We start from the raw sequence: 17,924 nt of genomic DNA on the forward strand, positions 1-17,924 counted from the left end.
AGTCATGGGGGACTTGAATTCGGTAGGAGGGAAAGGAAGAGAAGGAAAGGTAGTAGGTGAATATGGAATGGGGGTAAGGAATGAAAGAGGAACTCGTCTGGTAGAATTTTGTACAGCACATACTTAATCATAGCTAACATTTGGGTTAAGAATCATGAAAGAAAGTTGTATATGTGGAAGGGGCCTGGAGACGCTGGAAGGTTTCAGATAGGTTATATAATGGTAAGGCAGAGATTTAGGAACCAGGTTTTAAACTGTATGACATTTCCAGGGGCAGATGTGGACTCTGACCACAATCTATTGATTACGAACTGTAGATTACAACTGAAGAAACTGCAAAAAGGTAGGAATTCAAGGAGATGGGACCTGGATAAACTGAAAGAACCAGAGGATGTAGAGTTTCAGAGAGAGCATTAGTGAACCATTGACGAGAATGGGGGAAAGAAATGCAGAAGAAGAAGAATGGGTAGCTTTGAGAGATGAATTAGTGAAGGCAGCAGAGGGCCAAGCAGGTAAAAAGAAAAAGGCTAATAGAAATCCTTGGGTAACAGAAGAGATATTGAATTTAATTGATGAAAGGAGAAAATATAAAAATGCAGTAAATGAAGCAGGCAAAAGGGAATACAAAGTCTCAAAAATGAGATCAACAGGAAGTGCATAATGGCTAAGCAGAGATGGCTAAAGAACAACTGTAAGAATGTAGAGGCATAAAGCACTAGGAGTAAGATAGATACTGCCATAATTGCCGTGAATGCACCACTTGAGGGTATTAGTTGCTACTATAGTTAACTGGCAAGAATGGTCAACGCAGTCACAACGATACTCTCTATTTACAATCTTTTTATGGCTTCAGAAGAGCTAGGGTAATGCTACATACATTAGTCTGGTGTGCAAATAACGTATAATTTTGTATATGTAAGTATAAATATACGTTACTTATATGGTCATAAAATGAATAAACAGATCAATTAAAACGAAGTCAATACACAGGTGAAATCGAGTAAGATGAGGGAAGATGGTATGTGGACAATAAACCCATTCCAATTTTTCTGTACCAATGAGGCGCACACAATGACTGCGTATTTGCAGACGATTTCTGAAAAGAACACAATTTGGCTATCGACACGTTACCTCCATGCTTGTAAATAATTAGATATTGAAAACAGCAACCAGACATATTATTTCATGTCGGTTAACTGCTATTACAAAAACGTTCCATAGGTGGTGGCACGTATCAACACGATGATCAAGTGAAACTGTGAGACTCTAGGCCCACCGTGGTAATCCCTTTCCGTAAACACAAGGTGGATGACCGGACCGTTCCATAGGAGGCCCACCGCTCTCAAACTCGATACGACCACGAAAGTCGATAGACATCCCCGACGGTCGAAACTGCGCATGCAGCTGTCACTAAGACTCCTATAACCTGAGCTCAACTGCCCACCATGTTTTCCCCAAGTTGTAGGATATAAATACTTGTTTACATACGAGTCACGATGCAGATTAGATGTATTGATTCATGCTAATTAGATGTATTGAAGAATTCGTCGTAAATAAAGGTGGCTGCTCAGCTGTGAACTGCAGTAACTATTGAAAAAATGGTTTCCGCATGTTTATATTTCTTAGTGACCCTGAATAAAGAAAAAGATGGACATAGACTGCCGGAGAGACAATTTGGAACCACCTGGTGCTCAGTTGTGTATTGTAAATATACGTTAATAAAAGTAGTTATAAACATGAAACCAGTTGTACGCAATTACGTTTCTTCCTAGTCGAAGACTGTGCCGAAGCAGTTTATTTCAAAATTTGTCGATTCCTGAGATATTGTCGCAAGTGAAAAAGTGGAGAGGGGTATTTTTCACATCTTATCATAAACATACATGCATAAACCCTATCTCTTATATAGGCATCGTAGAAGTAGTGATAATTCAAATTTTTTATAGCAGATTGATTAGTGTGACGAAACATGCACAAGTAACATAACCTTCAAAGAATAAAGTTTTTGCCATAACTCAACAGGCAACAAACCTATCATGAAGTACATATTCTTACAATACTGGTTAAATGATAGATGAAATTATTAATAAAAATTTGTTTCCTGTAAGATGAAACTGTACTTTCCCCTACCCCTGTACAATAAAAAGTGTGCCATTTCTTAAAGTACCTCCTTTACAATAAAAAATAAACACCTTTTTTTACAAGTAGCTATATGCAAGCAAAACTAATAAATAGCCACAAGTTGTTACTGCATAACACTCATCTTTGAAGACAATGGTGCCGAGTTCTCAATTCATTACACTTAATATTTACCAACTATTACTACAAATTATTACTACATTTCTATAGGCGTGTAATATTACATTTCAATTTTTCTGTTATATTAAGAGGGCATTCTAAACAACTTTATAAATATTAATTACTCTTTGGTTCACTTCATACATGCAATATCAAGTATTTTATAAGAAATACTGTAACAAGTTGTGTGAATAGGTAAACACCGTTGAATCCTCAGAGATGGGGAAAACATGACGGACGATTCAGAGTGTTATACAGGAGCTCTACCAGTCACACTGACATCACGAAGAAGTGTTCCAGAGGTGAATCCAGCGGTTCGCCAGCGTGTATGTACTCTGGGGTGGTGTGTTGCTGCCACAACTGGATGGCGGCGGCCTGCTGGCACGGGGATGGCGTCAGCCACAGCCTTCTAGACACACAAGGCCTGTGCACAGAGGCCGTATTGGAACCTCAAGTCACTAATTGTTGGAGATATGTAATACGAACTTTCAGTTTGTGAGCGTGCTGTGTTGAAAGTATTTACCACTTGCAGGCGTTATAATTCATACAATACACCTGCAGTTCTTGTTCAAAATATGGGGTACAAATACTGGATTCCCTATAACCAGGGAAACTATAAATCCCAACAAGGAATGAAAATGCACACGTTCCGATATCTCACATGTGAGGACCGAGAAAGGAGTTTATGCCTACACATCGTTCAAGGGTAAGTAAATGATGACAAATTAATAACGTTTTATTAGTTAGTGTAACGACAAGCGCCGACATGAAGATGGAGAACGCAAGAGCAGAGAAGGCTGTGAGACGACATCAGCCAATAGTTCGCTGACTAGGACCGCACCACGATCTATATCCATTACTTGCATGAACATTCTATTTAGCGAAAGACATTAATTATTTGTAGATCGCCAATAGCTTGTAACATGACATTGTAAACCGAAGTTAAGTATTGCCAGTCTACTTTATTGTAATAAAAACCGTTAACGTGATTTGCTTGAATTGTTGTATAGCTCTCCGAGAAAGCAGCTTCCTTTTACGCACCCTATAAGAGACAAGTGGGCATGACACCACAGTTCTCGCTGCACTACATTTGTCAATTGCTTAGAAGTAGTTATGTGCATGCACCAAGATCATTTGTTTCTTAATTCAACACTGTTTCTAACAAAAGTAATACAAAACTGGCTGTAGAATGGTCGTCATTGACGCATGTATTTTGACAAAGGATAGTTATATACTTACTGGTGTTCTGCTGTTACAAATTTGTCACAAACATTTACAATTGGGAAGTATGGTTTAGACTACAAGATACTCTGGCAATCTCAGATAATTGAGGATAAAAGAAGGATGTATTCTATCGGTATTTTTTGGTTGTCCGCCCTCCCTGTCATCGCAACTAGCTTTCCAAAAGTCGCTTGATGAAATGCGAATAAGTCTGGAACCAGCACAACTTTAGAGAGCCACAAATGAAAGTACGAATTCAGTGGGTTAATACGTAAGTAGAAATAAAATTTCAGCTTTATCTCAGTTAATAGGTAAGCGTAGTTTTAAGTCAGCCACGTTTGCGTTGTATTCTGTGCACAACTTCTTTCAGTTATCAATGTGCCTAACTATGAAATTTGTATGAAATTTTATTAATAACTTACCTTCCGATCTATACAGTGTGTGCTCATATCTGAGTGTGACATCATTGGTTTTTTGTGATGGACCTATATGCCTTTCTAGTATCTGTATGAGTTTTGGTTGAAGAAATTATGTAGTTATTATGAATTATATGTATGAAATTATGATGTATGAAATTATGTAGTTATTTCTTGATCCAGATTGATTGGATGGTGGTGACAAACTAAACTTTTTCCGTGATATTAGATTACGTATACTGAGTGATTTTTAACCACATTTGTGTTTCTAGCATTCAAGAAATAAAATATTTTGTCTCAATAGTGTTCTGATTAACGAAACAGCTTTGTTTCTACAGTGACACAAGTATCTGAGTATCTTGTGCTGCATTGCTATATCTGTTATTCATTTCTCTGATTTATGATGGTTTACTGATTCACATTGTCTTACTCCTTTTCTGAGCTTAAGAGCAAATTTTCGTTCACTCTGTGACTCAAAAGTTGAGTATTCCTTGTTATTACCACCACCATTCTGAGTTTCCAGAATTTTTCTTCCAAAGGGCTTAAGAATTATTTTAGCCAACTGCACGAATACCTTCTGAATCAGTTCGGTCAATTATACAAGTATAGCTATTTATGAGATAATCTGAAACTTAAATCAGAAACTTATTTTAATGATTTCAGTGTTTTACAAATTAATCAATACAGGAAGCAGAATTATTTCAAAATAAGTGTCTTATGATCAAATTAATCGGACTTTCTGACAGTATTTTGTCAAGGATATAGAAGAGACACAAATGTTTAGTGATTATGGTTTCTACTAGCCTGGGAAATCGGGGAAGTAAAAGAACTTTATCGTGTTTTTTTATTTAATGAGCATTGTCTCAGTAAGTGTACCATTACGTCAAATGATATGGGTGTCGTACGCTGTCTGCACATTTTGAAGTAGGTATATAGGTGGAGAGTAAAATTTGCTAAAATACGGGAAAATAATTTCTAATATTCTGGAGGAGCCTTGTTGCTTGATTTCAGATGGGAAACGTCTGTTTCTTGTTGCATATGACTGATTTTTTATTTCAAGGAAAAGTAAATCCCTGGTCGACTGAGAAAGAAGCAGTTTTATTCAGTTATTTGCGTAGTGGTATAAACTTTTCTAATTTAATGACAACGTCATTTTGGAGGAAAAAGAATGGAAATAATGAGGTAGAATCTGTTCTAAGTTGTTTAAAAGAAAGTCGCGTAGCTGCAGTACGGGTCCCAGCGCAGATCCGTTACAGATTTGGCCATCTGTGCGTGACGTCATCAAAGTGCGCGTTAGCTTGCAATCAGGCTGTGTTGCTTCAGACTCCCACCCTCAGAGTTTATGCTGGACTGCAGGTAGCTCCGACCAGTCAGTTAGGTGTGCAGACGTCTTGCACTGAACACAGAACCCTTGAAGTTGCTCGGAGTGTCAGACGATGATACCTTGAAAGTGACCTCCACTCAACAGCACTGACTCGACACCCAGGTGGCGCAGTGATTAGTACACTGGACTCGCATTCTGGAGGATGATAGATCAAACCCGCATCCATCCATCCTGATTTAGGTTTTCCGTGATTTTTCCAAATAGCTTCAGACAAGTGCCGGGATGGTTTCTTTAAAAGGGTTCGGCCGATTTACTCCCCATCCTTCCCTAATCCGATGAGACCAATGCCTTGCTGTTTGGTCCCCTCCCCCAAATCAACCAACCAACAAACCAACCCGACACCTGGAACCATCATGTCTGGCTGGCAGCTTATAGACCAGCAGTTTCGTCTAACTGATAACGCTGCCCCGTGAGGTCGGAGTAGTTCGACCTCACACTAGATCGTCAGCTGACGTGGTGACAGTCACGGCATCAGCAGGAGTCGGAAGTCCGAGAACAAGTGCTGTTAATGACTGAGCAGGGAACATTTATGGTCGCCCTGGACAGCTATGTTGCGACAAGAAACTGCAGTCCCGCCCCCCCCCCCCCTCCCCCAAATCACGTAGGTGTCCGTGGAAGTGAGCGTTGTGCAAGGCATGTACAAACTCAGCCCACTAATATGGAAGAATGCTGCACTATAAAATGCTACAGTGGCATTATTTTAGCACTCAGTGGCAGGATCACGCAGGCAGCTCTCCTGCATGCCCCTCAGACGGTAGCGAAGTTTCGCCTGCAGTTGATGCTGCAACATTTCTTCTCTCTTAGAAGAATTCGGTCCCCAAATTTCAATAATTTATGCTATCGTGTGTAGATTTTCCCCTTAGACACGTGATTCGTTTTCTCCCGCATCGATATTTACTCTTTTAATGTGGTCTGTATTCTTCCTTGCATATTCCATTACATGGTGTATGGTGACTGTTAAATTCACACTGAACTTTTGGCCGACTGGCTGAGTTGGTAGGTAATGGACTGAAGTTTGAGTGGGTGGATGGCTCTCTGGCGACGTGGAGACACACTAAACAAACAATGACCAGGATTAAGACAGTTACTGAGGACAAGATTCCCATTATCATGGCCTGGCACTGGCATCAGCTGCGATGTTGTTGTATGTGCTGGAAAATATGTTCCCTGCTAATACATCCACACTGTGTGGCTATTAGCTTGTCGAGAAAAATAAGTATTGCTGTTATCTAGGATTTTATTCAGGCTGTCTAGGTTTGTCGCTGGCAATATTTCGAAAGAATTGTTAGGTAAATACAGGAGAACTTCAGAGCTGTAGTTCCTGTTACTATCACTGGAAGCCGAAAAATATGTCCGAAGATGTCACACTGATTCCCCTTTCAATACTTGAGGTTTCCATCCAGCCCTCCAAGCCAGGCGATTAGACGTTGCACCTACAACCTTATCACATAAAAAATAGTTCATTTCCGCTCATTGTGTTGAAGTCTAAAAATGGTTCAAATGGGTCTGAGCACTATGGGACCTAACATATCTGAGGTTATCAGTCCCCTAGAACTCAGAACTACTTAAACCTAACTAACATAAGGACATCACACACATACATTTCCGAGGCAGGATTCGAACCTGCGACCTTAGCAGTCGCGCGGTTCCGGACTGAAGCACCTAGAACCGATCAGCCACGCGGCCGGTCGTGTTGAAGTGATGCTGCAGATCATTGGTCTGCAATTTCACTTATTGGTACTGGCTTTTCTGGCACCAAAACGTAATGTTGGCAGCCAAGAGAGCCCATTCAATATCAACATGTTTTTATTCAGCATTGCTACCATAGAAGACGTCAATGTCTGTATCCAGGCGGTGTGTCGTCATTGAAGCAGCAGCATAGTACCTCAGCATAAAATGCCAACACACACGTCCCTGGGGCAGTGCACATGCACACTGGCAGCGATATGTTACCACAATGGGATTGTAGTTTGTTGGTGAAATGGCCTTGCTAACGCAAGGATGGTGTCAGCCTGGCAGCCTGCGAGTTTATGCTGGACTGCAGGTAGTGCCAAGCAGCCAGCCATGTGTGCAGATGCTCTGTGCTGAACCCAGGATCCTTGGAGTCTCTCAGACTGTCAGACAGTGACATCCTGGAAGTGGCCGCCTCTCGGCAGCACCAGCTGATGACCTGTCACCATCAGGTCCAACTACTGGCTCGCAGACCAGTGGCTTCACGTAGCTCATGGCACTGCTTGGGGAGGCTGAAGTTTCTGGCGCTACATTGGACCATTGTCTGGTGTGGAGACTGTCACAACGTCGGAGGGAATGTGATCTACAAGAACAAATTTTGTGAGTGGTTGAATAGGGGACATTCAGTCTCTCTGGCCGCCCACGTTGTGAAAGGAGCCTGCTCCCTGTCTTGTAGGTGTCTGTGGAAGCATAGCATTGTGCCATGTCATGTAGAACCGCAGCCAATTGCTACAGCAGATTGCTGCATTTAAGAATGCTATGCCAGCATTATTTTACCATGAAGCATAAGGATTTCACTGCCGACTTCCCTGCATGCGCCTTAACTGGATGGAAAGTGCGGCCTGCAGCTGGTGCTTGCAACTATTCTAATGCAATCAGTGCATACCTGCAGTCCAGCATAAACTCGCAGGCTGCTAGGCTGACACCATCCTTGCGTTAGCAAGGCCATTTCACCAACAAACTACAATCCCATTGTGGTAACATATCGCTGCCAGTGTGCATGTGCACTGCCCCAGGGACGTGTGTGTTGGCATTTTATGCTGAGGTAGTATGCTGCTGCTTCAATGACGACACACCGCCTGGATACAGACATTCACGTCTTCTATGGTAACAATGCTGAATAAAAACATGTTGATATTGAATGGGCTCTCTTGGCTGCCAACATTACGTTTTGGTGCCAGAAAAGCCAGTACCAATAAGTGAAATTGCAGACCAATGATATGCAGCATCACTTCAACACGACCGACCGCGTGGCTGATCGGTTCTAGGTGCTTCAGTCCGGAACCGCGCGACTGCTACGGTCGCAGGTTCGAATCCTGCCTCGGGCATAGATGTGTGTGATGTCCTTAGGTTAGTTAGGTTTGGGTAGTTCTAAGTTCTAGGGGACTGATGACCACAGATGTTAAGTCCCATAGTGCTCAGAGCCATTTGAACCATTTGAGCTTGCATAAACAAGGTGGCTGACCGCCGCTAGCCGCCACTGTCCCAGCAACGGTCTAATGTCGTACCTGTATGAGAGCAGTAAAGTCTCTGAAATAGTGTAATTTCATTTGTATAAGTACTTGCAACTTGGTTTCAGGCTGCATCCCCTATTTACGTTCGATGCTAAGGAGTTATTCCAGAACATGGAGAGCCTCTTCAATCTTGTTCGTGTGTAAGGGAGAATTTAAAGTAGGCTTGGGCGACAGTGAGAATTTGGGTCGAGGAGGGAGGTGTGCCATGGTAATTCGTGCAGTTGTGTGAACTATTGTGCTGATGTGGCTTAGTTGCTAACGCTCCTGCCTAGTAAGCAGGAGACCACGCTTCGATTCACAGCCTTGGTAAAAACATTCACTTATAAATAAAATGATATAAACAAAATTATGAAACAGCCCACGTCTTTCAACTGTGCAGTACCATGCCCCTATTAATAATGAAAATATGCCAGATTATTTTCTCTAGATTGTAGTTGTTATGGATCTGAGGCAAATGGTGCTTTGTCATGTGGACTGTGACAGGAGTGCTTAAGAGCATGTTATCACCAGGTGATGATCGGTCTGTTGGTAGCGCACAGGAAGTCAGACAGAATGTCCGACCAGTGAGCGTGAAGGTAACAATGCCTCCCTTTTGCTGTTACTGCACACAGAAGCAGTCTTTAGCGATCTGTAAGCAGTAGTTTCAGTGCCTTACACCAGGGCCAACAGCAAAGTTAATTTCATGAAGCCTCTCACTGAAGTTCCCCACAAAATGGATATCGCACCCCTTGTGTTCTGGAAAGTTTTCTATGGGCATGTCCATATTTTTAGTCAGTCAACTCAGGTTCCTCATCTCACCACTCGAATTATTGGGTAAAACTCAGGGAACGATCCAGGTCTTCCCCAAGCCAGGCAGATAAGCCCTGCTCATCCACAAAGTGGGACTGATGCATCTATTTTTTTGTGATCGTGGAGCATGTGGAGAGGATAAGAAACACATAAAATATAAATTCTCGTAACTGGTGTTCACAGTCATGAAAAATTTCGTAAAATACATCGTGGTCTCCTTTGACGGTAAAAAATTCTTTATTTGAAAAATCCACTATTGTAGTTTCAGTCTTATGGGAGTAATCAGGTAGAAATAATTGTCTTTTAGAGCAAGTCAAAACCTAAAATGTACACTGAATTGACAAAAGTCATGGGACACCATCTAATATCGTGTCGGACCTCCTTTTGCCCAGCGTAGTGCAGCAGCTCGACGTGGCATGGACTCAACAAGTCGTTCGAAGTCCATTGCAGAAATATTGACCTTTGCTGCCTCTATAGCCGTCCATAATTGCGGAGGTGTTGCCGGTGCAGGATGTTGTGCACGAACTGACCTCTCGATGTTTCGATGTTCGATAGGATTCATGTCGGGTGATCTGGGTGGCCAAATCATTCGCTCGAATTGTCCAGAATGTTCTTCAGACCAATTGCGGAAAACTGTGGCCTGGTGACATGGCGCACTGTTATCCATAAAACTTCCATTGTTGTTTGGGAACATGAAGTTCACGAATGGCTGTAAATGGTCTCCACGTAGCCGAACATAACCACTCATTCAATTTCATTTAAATACAGCAAACACCATTACGGAGCCATCACCAGCTTGCACAACGTCTTGTTGATAACTTGGGTCCATGGCTTCGTGTGGTATGCACCACACTCGAACCCTACCATCAGCTCTTACCAACTGTAATCGGGAGACATCTGACCAGACCACAGTTTTCCAACCGATATGTTCACGAGCCCAAGAGAGGCGCCGCAGGCGATGTCGTGCTGCTAACAAAGGCACTCGCGTCGGTCGTGTGCTGCCATACACCATTAGCGCCAGATTTCGCCGCACTTCCCTAACGTATACGTTCGTCGTACATCTCACATTGATTTCTGAGGTTATTTCACATAGCATTGCTTGTCTGTTAGCACTGACAACTGTATGCAAATGACGCTGCTCTCGGTTGTTAAGTGAACTCCATCGACCACTGTGTTGTCCGTGGTGAGAGGTAATGCCTGAAATTCGTGACACTGTGGATCTCGGAATATTGAATTTGCTAACGATTTCCGAAATAGAATGTCCCAGGCGTCTAGCTCCTACTACCATTCCGCGTTCAAAGTCTGTTAATTTCTGTCGTGTGGCCATAATCACGACGGAAACGTTTTCATTTGAATCGCCCAAGTAAAAATGACAGCTCCGCTAATGCATACCCTATTATACTTTGTATACGCGATACTACCGCCATCTGTACATATGCATATCGCTGTCCCACGACTTTCGTCAATTCAGTGGAGTAACGTCGTATGGCATGAATGTCTGGGAGACCCCAAAGGGCAGGCCAGCTGCTTAATTGGAAAAGCTTTTCCTGTCCTCCGCGTCCGCAGGCAACTTTTCTTCTCGAAGGATGAGAGCTGTGTAAGTTGTCAGGCAAATCCAACACCTTCCATGAAAACCCTGACATGATAAGCAAATCCAGTAGTATGTCACATAGCTCGGAATAAATCGTGACATTAAATTAACCAAAGTAATACGAGTAACGAGTGAGCAAATGGAATACCACAGACTATCACAAGAACGCCTAAATGCATGTCGTACCTTCCCACCGTGAGGCAGACGCAGTTCCGAGGGGAGAAACGAGGACAGAAGCCGAGAGCAGAACCGTGTTAAGCTAGAAGGCCCTGCGATAAGGGACGGACACCCACGTCTCCAGCTAACCACTAGGGCTCACCACCCGCACGTTTTAGCGTGAGACTGTTTCGCGTCTCAGGTACGTCAAGGACAACCCCCAGCCCATGTTAAAAGCTAGAGCCCTCCAGAAAAGCAGTATAGATCTTACGATAACACAAAAAGGGCCACTACCACCCACAAGTTTTAGCGTGAGACTTTTTCGCGTGTCTGTTACATTAGGACAATCCTCCAGCCCATGTTAAAAGATAGAGCCCTCCAGAAGAACAGTATAGATCTCACGATAACGCTAAAAGGACCACACCAGCTGCAGGTTTTAGCGTGAGACTTTTTAGCGTCTCTGTTACGTTCCAAACTTTAAAAAACATTGCCCCACCACGAAAAGTATAACGTTTCTCATTGGATAGACAGAATTTTTGTAGGCGGAGCTTAAGGTTAACATTGAGACCCTGACTGGTCAGATGAAAACATAGCCAGATAGTTTTTTTTTAAACCAACTTCGGTAAATTGTAGTAAGGAGAAGTTAGAGGAGAGTTAGTTCCGAGACGGCGAGCTGGATGGCTGGTGCGCCGGCCGCTGTCGCCCTGACGCTGCCTAAACACCGACAAGGTAATGAACGCACGCGATGCCGCATTTTTGAGCGCATAAGGCTTCACTCAGAACTGCAGAAGACTCATCTGTTACACCCCTTTTTTGCGTAATACTAGTGTCGATCGTTAATTAAAACTCATGGTGTTCACATTTGCCACTTGAAGTTAAGATCTGAAACGCGATGATTTTTCTATTTTTATAGTTATTGAGAAGCCACATCAGCCACTGTAATTTACGACAGGTTAGATTAGTAATTAAAGATAATTGAGGTTCACTGTAGACCATTTTGAGAGTTTTCTCTTTTGTGAAACTTAATTTAAACATAGATTATGGATGTGATATGGCATAGGTCATCCTTCGATCCATTGTAGAACTTGGGAAAACCAATCAGGGAATATTCGTTCACATTTTTGTTGAACGCAGTTGGTTTTTCCATCCTGTATTGAAACATTTCCTTTATCTATATTGCAATTTATAAGAGATGTTTTGTGAGTAGAATAAAATTATCAATGGTAAACTTAACTGCTTTTTCGACGTTATTTTACCACCTAACTAAAAATAGGAAAGCCTTTAACCCTTTCCACTAAATTTAGTTAGTATTAAGATTCTTTTACAGAGAGTGCAGTGGAGCTGACGCTGAGATCATTTAGTATTTGGTTATATCATCGCTAGTCACACTGAACTCTTCTGAATTCTACATGTCATGTGTGGTCTGGCGTCTCCTTACCAACAACAGGTCCCAGGTTCAAACTAGTTAATTCCCTAAAAAACACGCTCAGAGCGTCGTTGCGCGAAAGTGGTAGGGAGACACGATATAGAACAATCAGACACCACCATGAATGTTTAGAGCTGTATGTGAAGTGTCCCTGTCAAGTGTAGGCGACCAATGGTTTGTGTGTAGTATAGTGCCCTGTTCGTGTTGGAGATAATGAGAGAATGGAGAGGGTGAAACCTGGTGCCGACACATAGCCTACTACTTTCGAAGAGCACGAAGGGGCCCCACCAAGTTTAATGTCCCCATCCAGCGGGCGAATCACCATCAACAGTGTCGCATGCCCTCACTTCAAGAGACATTGCGAAATTAATACTGGAGATGGCACGAAGACTGGTGACTGTCTAAGGCGCTGCAGTCATAGACAGTGCGGCTGGTCCCGGCGGAGGTTCGAGTCCTCCCGCGGGCATGGGTGTGTGTGTTTGTCCTTAGGATAATTTAGGTTAAGTAGTGTGTAAGCTTAGGGACTGATGACCTTAGCAGTTAAGTCCCATAAGATCTCACACACATTTTAACATTTTTTTGACTGGTGAGACAGGACTTCAAATTACCACTCTTCCTGCACCTCTGTCGGAAAGACAAGGGGAAAATTTCATTTTAGAAACATCCCCCAAGCTGTGGCTAAGTCATATCTTCGCAATCTCCTTTCTTCCAGGAGTGCTAGTACTGCAAGGTTCGTAGGAGACCTTCTGTGAAGTTTGGAAGGTAGGAGACGAGGTACTGGCGGAATTAAAGCTGTGAGGATGGGGCGTGAGTCGTGCTTGGGTAGCTCAGTCGATAGAGCACTTGTCCGCGAAAGGGAAAGGTCCCAAGTTCGAGTCTCGGTCCGGCACAAAGTTTTAATCTGCCAGGAAGTTTCAAGGGGAAAATTGTCAACAGCACACGGCGCATCCGGACGTTCATCCTTCGAAGTAGTGGTCACACCCAAATGTGCTTAACGTCGGTGATATTTCGGGAAACGCTGTATGCACCACGTACATTAAGAAAGAAAAGTGAAGATTAAATTGAAACGCGGTATTTTTCATTCTGTCGCCAGTGTCATTCGCATAGTGTTGTTATGGAAGTTACGTTGCAGCATCGATATTGTTGAAAGAAATAGTCGCAATTAGCGTCGAGCGAGATGGCGCAGAGGTTAGCATATTGGACTCGCATTCAGGGGGACGCTGGTTGAAATCCTTGTCCGGTCATCCAGATTTCGGTTTTCCGTGATTTCCCTACACTGCCCCAGGCAAGTACAGGGATGGTTCTTTTGAAAGGGCACGGTCGATTTCCTTCCCCATCCTTTACACAACGCGGACTTGTGCTCCGTCCCTAATGACATCACTCTGGAAGGGATATTAAACCCTAATCCATCTGTTGTACGTTCCTTCCTTAGCTCTTTCTCGGTAGTCCCGTATAACAGGGGACACGGTGTTTGCCGTGTTGTAAACGCAGTGCCAAACCAGCCAAAAGACGTTTTATGCAGCTCTCTTAGAATGAAATGATAATTAAATCAAGACCCTAAGTATTCGACAGGCGTTGATATACATCAACGGGGACAGTTGAGAATGTGCGCCCCGACCGGGACTTGAACCCGGGATGTCCTGCTTACATGGCAGACGCTCTATCCATCTTTTTTTTTTTAATCTCATTTTGTTCGTGTTTGTTCGTTGTATCTGCTCGGGGCGGACGTCGCAAGACACCCGTTTCAGTTCGTCATTGATCCATTAACTCAGTTTTTTTATTACAAAGGTCACCTAACCCTTTGCCCGAACACGCTGAGTTACCGTGCCGGCATTCCATTTTGTTCTCTTTAGTTCGTTGCATCTGCTCGAGGCGGACGTCGTAAGACATTCGTTTAAGTTCGTTGTTGATTGATTAACTCAGTTTTTTTTATTACAGAGGGCAGCTAGTCCTCTGACCGAACACGCTGAGCTACCGTGCCGGCTGTCCATCTGAGCCACCGAGGGCACAGAGGATAGGGCGACTGCAGGGATTTATAGCGTGCACGCTCCCCGTGAGACCCACATTCTCAACTTAATGTCCACTCACTACATTCGTAGCGCCCCTGCCCATTACACTCATTACTCGCAGCGGACAATCCTACCGAGTCCCGTAAGAGTTCGGGCAATGCATCCAGCACAGAAGAAGGTCAATGGCCGGTTAGCCTTAACTATATGAAGATGGTACCTGTTCTTTCGGACATGTCCGCAATATGGGGACATGTCCGACATGGCTAACCGGCCATTTACAACTGTTCCCGTTGATGTATATCAACGCCCGTCCCGGCCGCGGTGGCCGTGCGGTTCTGGGCGCTTCAGTCCGGAATCGCGGGACTGCTACGGTCGCAGGTTCGAATCCTGCCTCGGGCATGGATGTGTGTGATGTCCTTAGATTAGTTAGGTTTAAGTAGTTCTAAGTTCTAGGGGACTGATGACCTAAAATGTTAAGTCCCATAGTGCTCAGAGCCATTTTTCAACGCCCGTCGACAGCTTAGGGTCTTGATTTAATTATCATTTCAAAATAAAAAAATGTTCAAATGTGTGTGAAATCTTATGGGACTTAACTACTAAGGTCATCAGTCCCTAAGATTACACACTACTTAACCTAAATTATCCTAAGGACAAACACACACACACCAATGCCCGAGGGAGGACTCGAACCTCCGCAGGGACCAGCCACACAGTCCATGACTGCAGCGCTTCAGAGCGCTCGGCTAATCCCGCGCTGCTATTTCAAAATAAAACTTTGTTGTTCCATGCTAGACAATAACTTCTAATCTGGTAATCGCCTGATCACGACGTCAGTATGTTAAGAAATTGTCCTGGTTATCTTTGTCATCTGCTTTATGCCCATTTCCTGATGCATATAAGTTCGTCACAAAGAAAGAAGGAGGCACTATTGTTTACCTGTTGCAGAAATTACAAATTGAACTCAGTATCGATTTCAGTTTAAATTTTCATTCCGGTATTTCCGCATCTGCATCATACCAGATGGTACTGAAGTTTATTAATGAAACCAAACCGTGAATGTTTCCCCATATTTGTACCTAAAATATGCGTGGAGAGCAGGTAACAACACAGGAAGTTACTGTACTCGCGGTGGCCGTGCGGTTCTAGGCGGTCCAGTCCGGAGCCGCGCTGCTGCTACGGTCGCAGGTTCGAATCCTGCCTCGGGCATGGGTGCGTGTGATGTCCTTAGGTTAGTTAGGTTTATATACACTCAGTCGCAAAAGTATTCGGACAGTGGGAAGTTTCACAATGAGTACTCGAGATACACTGACTATGGAACCCAAACATATTTATTAGTAATAAATATGGGTAACAATATTAATTACAAAAGAATGATTGTATTATTTCGTTTCCAAAACATAAATAACAGAAAAATTAACAACAAAAATGAAACAACCTGCACACCCTGCTGATACAAAAGTATTCGGACACTGTCCAATAAATGTTCATAAGTTGTACGACGAAAATGTCAATATCTTGAGTGTCCACCTTTCATGTTCAATACCTCTTCCAATCTACTGGGCATACTTTTCACGAGTTTTTTCGTGAAATCTGGGCCTATATTTGCCCATTCTTGGCGCAGTTTCTCTTTCAAGGTCTCCTTCGTATAAATGTTGTCCACGCGGAGGATCCGTTTCAATTTATCCCACAAATGTTCGATTGGGTTAAGGTCTGGTGATTGGGGAGGAGGGTGCAATACTTTCGGGCAATTGAGGAGCAACCACATTTGTACAATATGCACGGTATGCTTGGGATCATTATCCTGATAAAAATGAAAGTTGTTCGCAATACCAAGATGTCGTGTACTCTGCTTCAAATGTCCTCGCAGTATATTCAAATACGCTTCCTTGTTCATCGTATCATCAATGAACACTAAATCACCCACACCATTGCCGGACATGCATCCTCACATCATTATGCTCCCACCTCCAAACTTTACTGTTGGTCTGAGGTTCCTGAGATTCAGCTCTTCATTGGTCTTTCGCCACACGATTGCCTTTCCGTCGCTTTGCCATAATGTAAATTTACATTCGTCGCAAAATATCACCCGATTCCACCAAGCCTGATCGTATACGGGGTATTCCCTCGCAAACTGCATTCGTTTCTTCTGGTTCACTGCAATTATGAATGGCTTTCACCGTGCCACTCAACCATGGTACTGCGATCGTCGTAGTACTCTCCGCACGGTTTCAGGATGAACGTGTATACCAAGGTCTCCCTCCACCTCACTTGCAATTCGTGTGGCAGATATTTTCGGATTCTGTTGTATCTTTCGCACAATCACACTTTCATCTCTCTGTCAAAATGTCCGTGGCCGTTCTGTACTGCAACGGAATTCCAATCGGTCTTCTTTCTCGAACCGTTTAATAATGTCGTGAACTGTACTTTTCTTCATGTTCACTATTGCGGCAATTTCTGTGCAGGTTTTCCCCTTCGCGTGATGATAAACGACAAGTTGCCTTTACTCGAACGTAGAACACTTCCCGCCGGCCGCGGTGGTCTAGCGGTTCAGGCGCTCAGACCGGAACCACGGGACTGCTACGATCGCAGGTTCGAATCCTGCCTCGGGCGTGGATGTGTGTGATGTCCTTAGGTTAGTTAGGTTTAAGTAGTTCAAAGTTCTAGGGGAATGATGACCACAGATGTTGAGTCCCATAGGGCAAAAAAAAAAAAAAGAAAGAACGAACACTTCCCTCTGCGGCCCATCGTCGACCTGCACAGGCTCGCGATACGTGTTTACTAATCATCGCTATCGTCTCTCGGAAATGTCGGACACACTGCAGTCGCTTCACCCTCTGTGCGCCTCGGAATGAACTATTCTCTCACGTTGTCCGCCTTTGTCCGAATACTTTTGTTGCACCTTCCCATGCCGCTTTCAGGAAATGTTACGTAACAAAAAAAATGGCTCTGAGCACTATGGGACTCAACTGCTGTGGTCATTAGTCCCATAGAACTTAGAACTACTTAAACCTAACTAACCTAAGGACATCACACACATCCATGCCCGAGGCAGGATTCGAACCTGCGACCGTAGCAGTCGCACGGTTCCGGACTGTGCGCCTAGAACCGCGAGACCACCGCGGCTGGCTGTTACGTAACAGACACATGTACAACAACAATTCTTCGTATTTGACGCGTGTTTCACGTTGCGACATCGTACCCAGAGTCCCAAATACATTACAAAGTGCAATTTCTGTATTTTTTAATGCTACAAGCTGCAAAATTATGCGCCGTTACGTGCTGTCTGAATACTTTTGCGACTGAGTGTAGTTCTAAGTTCTAGGGGACTGATGAGCACAGCAGTTTAGTCCCATAGTGCTCAGAGCCATTTGAACCATTTACTGTACTCGTTT

At 43.5% G+C, this 17,924-nt stretch overlaps 1 protein-coding gene across 1 annotated transcript in view; it reads right to left on the minus strand.

Annotated features, from left to right (window-relative positions):
* LOC126298303 (uncharacterized) overlaps positions 1–17,924 on the minus strand; it is a 36,710-nt gene that overhangs the window by 4,666 nt on the left and 14,120 nt on the right. The gene's annotated exons all lie outside the window — the stretch shown is intronic.

Source organism: Schistocerca gregaria, chromosome X (genome assembly GCF_023897955.1).
Source record: "Schistocerca gregaria isolate iqSchGreg1 chromosome X, iqSchGreg1.2, whole genome shotgun sequence".
Lineage (NCBI taxonomy): Eukaryota > Metazoa > Arthropoda > Insecta > Orthoptera > Acrididae > Schistocerca > Schistocerca gregaria.